Below are 7083 nucleotides of genomic sequence, written 5' to 3' on the forward strand. Positions count from 1 at the left end.
CTCTTCTGCATACCTCGGTTTTAATGAGTGGTTATTTGAGTTACTGTTGCCTTTCTATCAGCTCGAACCAGTCTGGCCATTCTCCTCTGACCTCTGGCATCAACAAGGCATTTTCGCCCACAGAACTGCCGCTCACTGGATATTTTCTCTTTTTCGGGCCATTCTCTGTAAACCCTAGAGATGGTTGTGCGTGAAAATCCCAGTAGATCAGCAGTTTCTGAAATACTCAGACCAGCCCGTCTGGCACTAACAAGCATGCCACGTTCAAAGTCACTTAAATCACCTTTCTTCCCCATTCTGATGCTCGGTTTGAACTGCAGCAGATCGTCTTGACCATGTCTACATGCCTAAATGCATTGAGTTTCTGCCATGTGATTGGTTGATTAGAAATTTGCGTTAACGAGCAGTTGGACAGGTGTGCCTAATAAAGTGGCCGGTGAGTGTATGTCATAATGAGCAATGGATGTTAATGTGGGCTACTGGAGGCTATAACTGTAGCATAAATTCACAGGTGCCATGCCATTATTTCGACAACCCATTATTCCAAAACATCAATAGCCTGAAAAATGTCCCATTGGACTGAAAAGCCATTTGTCCGACATCCTGTGAATCCCAAAAAGAAACGCCCATTGCTCCGAAGGCCCATTGTTCCAAAAATTTGCAAACTTCATGGAGATGTTAGTTCAGTGACTGCCAATGTTACACCAAAATTTGTGACCTGCCAGATTATGTGACCCTGCTCTTAAAATGTATTATGGTCCTCCCTTTAAATACTAAGCCAAATCTTAACCATAAGTCTCAGAATTTTTAAATTATAATAATTATAAGATAAATGGCTCTCACAAATAACAGCATGTCTCAAATAAAGGCCGGGTACACACAAATACACACCCAGGCTATTATTGAAAGTTTTATGGTTATGATCAATGTAACTTTAGCTAGCAAGCTAGCGTAAATATGGAAATATGGTCATAACATTTTTGATAAATTTCAATCCGGCTTTCGCCACAACCATAGTACTGAGACTGCATTACTAAGAGTGTCCAATGACATTCTTATGCGTGCTGATAAAAGTGAATACTCTATTCTTATTCTCATAGATTTAACTGCTGCCTTTGATACCATCAATCATGTCATCTTACTTGATAGGTTGGAGAATTGAGTTAGCATTTCTGGCACAGTGTTAAATTGGTTTCACACTTATCTTACTGATAGATATTTTAATGTTTCTATTAACAATCTTGCATCCTCATCAGCTCCCCTACTCTGTGGAGTCCCTCAGGGATCTGTCAATCCTCCTCTCTTCATACATGCTTCCCCTGGGTCATTTTTTTAGTCACTTTCAAGACATGTCATACCACCGTTATGCCGATGATACTCGGATCTATTTCTCTGCCAAACCCAATAACCTGAATCAACTGTGCTCCCTCCATGATTGCTTAGCTGCCACCAAAGACTGTGTGTCCCTTGATTTCGTCCATCTAAACCCTGACAAAACTGAAGTTCTCTTAATTGGTCCTGAGAACTTTGCCACTGCAGTTGAAGTTGAAGTCCAATCAAAGGCCATATGTCTGATTTGTCAAGAAAACATTGTGGTATTCAAGGAATACAATATCAGCCAACACTTTTCCTCTAAGCATGCTAACTACGCTAGCAATCCCCCCCCCCCACCTTTTCTTCCCCAATTACACTTGGCCAATTACCCCACTCTTCCGAGCCGGCCCGGTCGCTGCTCCACCCCCTCTACAGATCCGGGGAGGCCTGCAGACTACCACATGCCTCATCCGATACATGTAGAGTCGCCAGCTGCTTCTTTTCACCTGATAGTGAGGAGTTTCTCCAGGGGGACGTAGCGCGTGGGAGGATCACACTATTCCCCCAGTTCCCCCTCCCCCCCGAACAGGCACCCCGACCGACCAGGGGAGGCACTAGTGCAGTGACCAGGACACATAACCACATCCGGCTTCCCACCCACAGACACGGCCAATTGTGTCTGTAGGGACGCCCGACCAAGCCAGAGGTAACACGGAGATTTGAACCAGCGATCCCCGTGTTTAACTACGCTAGCAATTTGTTATCCCAAGAAAGGGTGAGTACAGCTTCGAGGTTAGCAGCCAATTTACAGGCTCAGCAAAATGTTTTTACCTGACAGTCTACAACTCAGGAGTCTGGCGCAAAGGCATATAAGTTAATGAAAACGAGCAAGTCTTTCTCTGAAGGAGAGTTTTTGTAGGAATGTGTGGTGGAGACAGCAAGGCTTCTGTGTCCAGAGAGTAAAAGCAAATTTGAAAGCATAAGCTTATCACACAGAACAGTGACTCGCCATATAGAACTAATTGACGAAGACTTGGCTTGTGGTTTAATCAAGAAAGCAGAGTCCTTTAAATTCTATTAGTTAGCACTGGATGAAAACAGTGACATAAAGGACAATGCACACCTCTTAATTTTTGTCAGAGGAATTAATGAAAACTTTGAAATCACGAAGGAGTTTTTATCCATGGAGTCCATGAAAGGCACAATGAGAGGATCGGATTTATATGACAGGGTGTCTGGTTGCATTGAGAGGCTGAAGCTACCTTGGTCTAAACTGGCAAATGTCACCACAGATGGACTGCCAAATTTAACAGAAAAACAAAACAAAACATTGGACTGCTGAAAAGAATCCAGCACAAGGTGAAAGAAGAGGACCCTGAGTTGGAGGTAATTGTCCTACATGGTATTATCCACCAGGAAGTCCTGTGCAAGACCGTATTGCAGTATTGCTGTATTGTAGTGCATCCCTACCAAAACAATGATATTGTATGGCGATGGAAAACCCTGGTTCTCCAAAGAATTACACCTACTACACAAAGAAAAGAACTGGGCATACAAAACGGGAAACAGAGATCAGTACAGAGCAGCTAAGTATAAGTTGTGTGCTGCAATAAGAAACGCAAAGTCTAGCTACGAAAAAAAACCCTCAAACAACAGTTCTCTTCCAGTAGCTCCAGATCAATATGGAAAAATCTTAAGGAAATGACAGATTACAAAAAATGCCCCTGCTCCCCTCCAGATAATGACCATAACCTCCCAGATAAATTAAATAAGTTTCATGCAAGGTTTGAAAAACCTGTTCCACCAGCCATCACTCCTACTCCCACTCCAATACCACCCTTCTGCATCCAGGAGGATGAGGTGAGAGAAACATTGAAGAAGCTGAACATAAGGAAAGCAGCAGGGCCCAGCGGCATCAGTCCTGCTTTGTTGAGCCACTGTGCAGCACAATTGGCCACAATATTTTCCACCATATTTAACACCTCTCAAAAGCCAATGTACAGTCCCACAGTGCTTCAAACTCTCTACTATCATTCCTATGTCAAAGTCCTCAAAGATCACGTGCCTCAATGACTTCAGACCAGTTGCCCTAACTTCTGTGGCCATGAAAGCATTTCAGCGCATCATTCTGTCACACTTGACATCTTGCACCTCCCCAATGATGGACCCATATCAATTTGCCGATCAATCCAACCGGTCTGTTGAGGATGCAGTTAGCATAGCCCTCTACCATGCCCTGCAACACCTGGAATCACCAAATACCTATGCATGCATCCTGTTCATAGACTTTAGTTCCACCTTCAACTTCATCAACCCACTCAAACTCTTTCCCATACTCTTGGATATGAACACTGACCCAGCCATATGCCACTGGATTCGGAGCTTCCTGTGGAACAGGCCACAGAGGGTGAAGGTTAATAACCTAACCTCACACCCTCTTACCCTCAGTACAGGTGCTCCTCAGGGCTGTGTTCTCTCCCCCTGGTTCTTCTCACTTTACACTACCTACTTTATATCAACGGATATATCTGTGAAAATAGTAAAATACACAGACGACACAACCATTGTAGGCCTCATCTCCAGCAATGATGACACCCAGTACCGCACTGCAGTAGACTAAACTGTCACTTGGTGTGCAAGCAACAACCTTCTGCTTAATTCAGCCAAAACCCAAGAACGCTATTGACTTCTGATGCATGCCGAATCCTAAAACACCCATACAAATGAACAGGGTCGGAGACCCCGACCCCATCACCACCACCGACTCTTTTAAATTCCTTGGAACATACATCAGCAATACCTGAAGTGGAAAATTAACACAGAACACATCATTGAAAATGCTCAATGACGACTTTACTTTCTTAGGCAGTTTAAAAAATACCAGCTCAAACATCAACTGCTCGTTCTGTTTTACTCAGCCATTATCGAATCCATCATAACATCTTCTATTACAGTATGGTACGGTGGCATGGACAGTCAAACATGGAAAAAAACTGCAGCAGATTGTCAGCAAGGCATCCAAAATCATAGGCAACCCACTCCCCTCAATTGAATCTCTACATACTAACCAGACTGTAAAGCGAGCAGAGAAGATGATCTCCGACCCCTAACGTCCTGCTCATCATCTCTTCCAGCTCCTTCCCTCAGGGAGGCGCTACAGGTCACTGTCCACTAAGACTAAACGCTTCACAACTGTTTTTTTCCCCTTAGCCATCAGGACTCTGAATTCCTCCCTATAGTCCCATTCTTACACACCATTGGCATAAATACCATCATTCATCTAATTGTTATGTGTGATATGTTTATTTGTGTTATTGTGTAACTGTATTGTTCATGATAACATGTGGAGTGTCTGTTGTTGCCCATATATGTATTGTGCTGCAGAGTTTAATGTGTACCAAAAACAAATTCCATGGTCGTGTGGCTAATAACACAATCTAATCTAATCTAATCTAATCTAATCTAATCTAATCTAGTCTAATCACATAGTGAAGCCAGTCGTAAAACTTGTGAACTTCATACGGGCGAGGGAACTTAGTCATTGTCAATTTATTAAATTCCTTGAAGAAACTGATGCTGACCATCATGACTTACTTTACCACGCCAATGTCCGTTGGCTAAATTTGGGGGAAGTGTGTCAGCAAGTGTGGCAGCTCAGAGGGGAGATTGGCTCGTTTTTGGAGTCAATGGGGAAAGCCAGCGATTTTCCTGGGCTGAGCGACACAGACTGGCTTTACGATTTTGAGTTTGCTGTGGACATTTTGGCACACATGAACGAGCCGAACATGAAACTACAAGGGAAGGATGTATTTGTGCATGAACTGTATTTGAACGTGAAAGCTTTCAAAGCCAAGTTCACTTTTTTTCTTAAGGCAATTCATGAACAAATCATTCGCTCATTTCCCGACCCTAGCGACGCTGGAAGAGGTGCCTCAGCATGCAAAAAAATACAGCAAATCACTGAACAACCTGCAAGGAGAATTCTGTCATTGATTCTCTGATTTTGAAAAGATTGAGAAGTCACTGCAGCTGGTGTCATGTCCCCTGTCACTCAACTATGAGACAGCACCACAGGAACTGCAGTTGGGGCTGATTGATCTCCATTGTGATTCTGTCTTGGAGGAGAAGTTCAGCTCCATCAAACTGGATGAGTTGTATGCCTCACTGAACGAGACCAAGTTTCCAAATATCTGACAGATGGCACAGAAGATACTGGTGTTATTTGGCTCTACCTATGTGTGTGAGCAAACATTCATTGTGATGAACATCAACAAAGCACGTCACAGAGCCCAGCTTAATGATGAACACTTGAGCTCTGTCCTGCAAATTGCCACAGCAAAATTCACACTGGACTTTGATGCGCTTGCATAAAAGGGTGACCAGCAACACTGTTCCCATTAAATCAGGCACTCGGGGGTGAGTTTATTTTCACTACTTCTTGGGAAACAGATTTCACATTCAAGTAATATATGCTAGTTAATTTCCCCCCCTCATCGACTAGTATTAGCGGCCCATCTTTCAATTTCTAAAACCCAGTGTGGCCCTTGAGCCAAAAGGTTTGCCCACCCCTGCACTAGAATTACTCACTGAAGACACAAATATGAGGTGCTGCAGAGATGCTACAGAGGTTGAATCTGGGGAACATAATCCAATAGCAATACATAGGGAGAGGGGGGGCATAAACAAAACCTTAAAAAAGTGTTGTGTTTATGTGTGAATATTTTCAAAAATGGAGTTGGCTTCTATTAAATACATACTTTCAATTGCATAATTTGTTTAGAAATAATTTATTGGAGTAACTTCATGTTTTTCAGAAGTTGAAGTCCCCTCCAACTGCGCCCAATGACATACATACCTGATGTCACATCCATTTGCCTCCAAAGTTCTGTTTGCTGTTCCATTTATTTCATCTCATCATCAGCCACTTCTCCAGGGTGGGGTCACAGTAGCAGCAAGCTAAGTAGGGCACTCCAGGTGTCCCTCTCCCCAGCAACATCCTCCAGCTCCTCCTGGAGGATCCCAATGCATTCCCAAGCCAGATTGGACATGTAGTCCCTCCAGCGAGTTCTGGGTCTACCCCGGGGTCTCCTCCCAGTTGGCCATGCCTGGTAAACCTCCAAAGGAAGGCACCCAGGAGGCATCCTAATCAGATGCCCAAACCACCTCAGCTGGCTCCTTTGGACGCAAAGGAGCAGCGGCTCTACTCCAAGCTCCCTCCAGCTGTCCGAGCTCCTCACCCTATCTCTAAGGCTGAGCCCAGACACCCTACAGAGGAAACTCATTTTATTCCAGTTCCATTTATTTCTTCTGTCGTTTCTCTTGTGTTTTTGTTTTGTTTGTGTGTGTGTGTGTGTGTGTGTGTGTGTGTGTGTGTGTGTGTGTGTGTGTGTGTGTGTGTGTGTGTGTGTGTGTGTGTGTGTGATGTATGCAAGTGCTAGAAGCTGCTGTGAACTGGAATCAAATTTATCATGTGCATAGGCACACCTGGCCAATAAGGTTGATTCTGATTCTGATTTGAGAACCAATTCATATCGAACTCAAAAATGATTCTTTCAAACATGATTCATTTGTTTTTGTTTTGCCGCCCACTGGTGTATGTGTGTGTGTGTGTGTTTCCAATGTCGACTGTCATACGAATAAAAAGTCTTGTCAGCAGGGTGTAATACACCGTCATTAAAAGAACATTGATAATAGTTGTTCAGCAGCAACCACTAGCAAGTGTTAAATCCCAGTGGAGGGTTTTCAAAACTTGCCCTTGGAGGGAGCTGA

The sequence above is a fragment of the Lampris incognitus genome, chromosome 2, assembly GCF_029633865.1.
Source record: "Lampris incognitus isolate fLamInc1 chromosome 2, fLamInc1.hap2, whole genome shotgun sequence".
NCBI classification, from domain to species: Eukaryota; Metazoa; Chordata; class Actinopteri; order Lampriformes; family Lampridae; genus Lampris; species Lampris incognitus.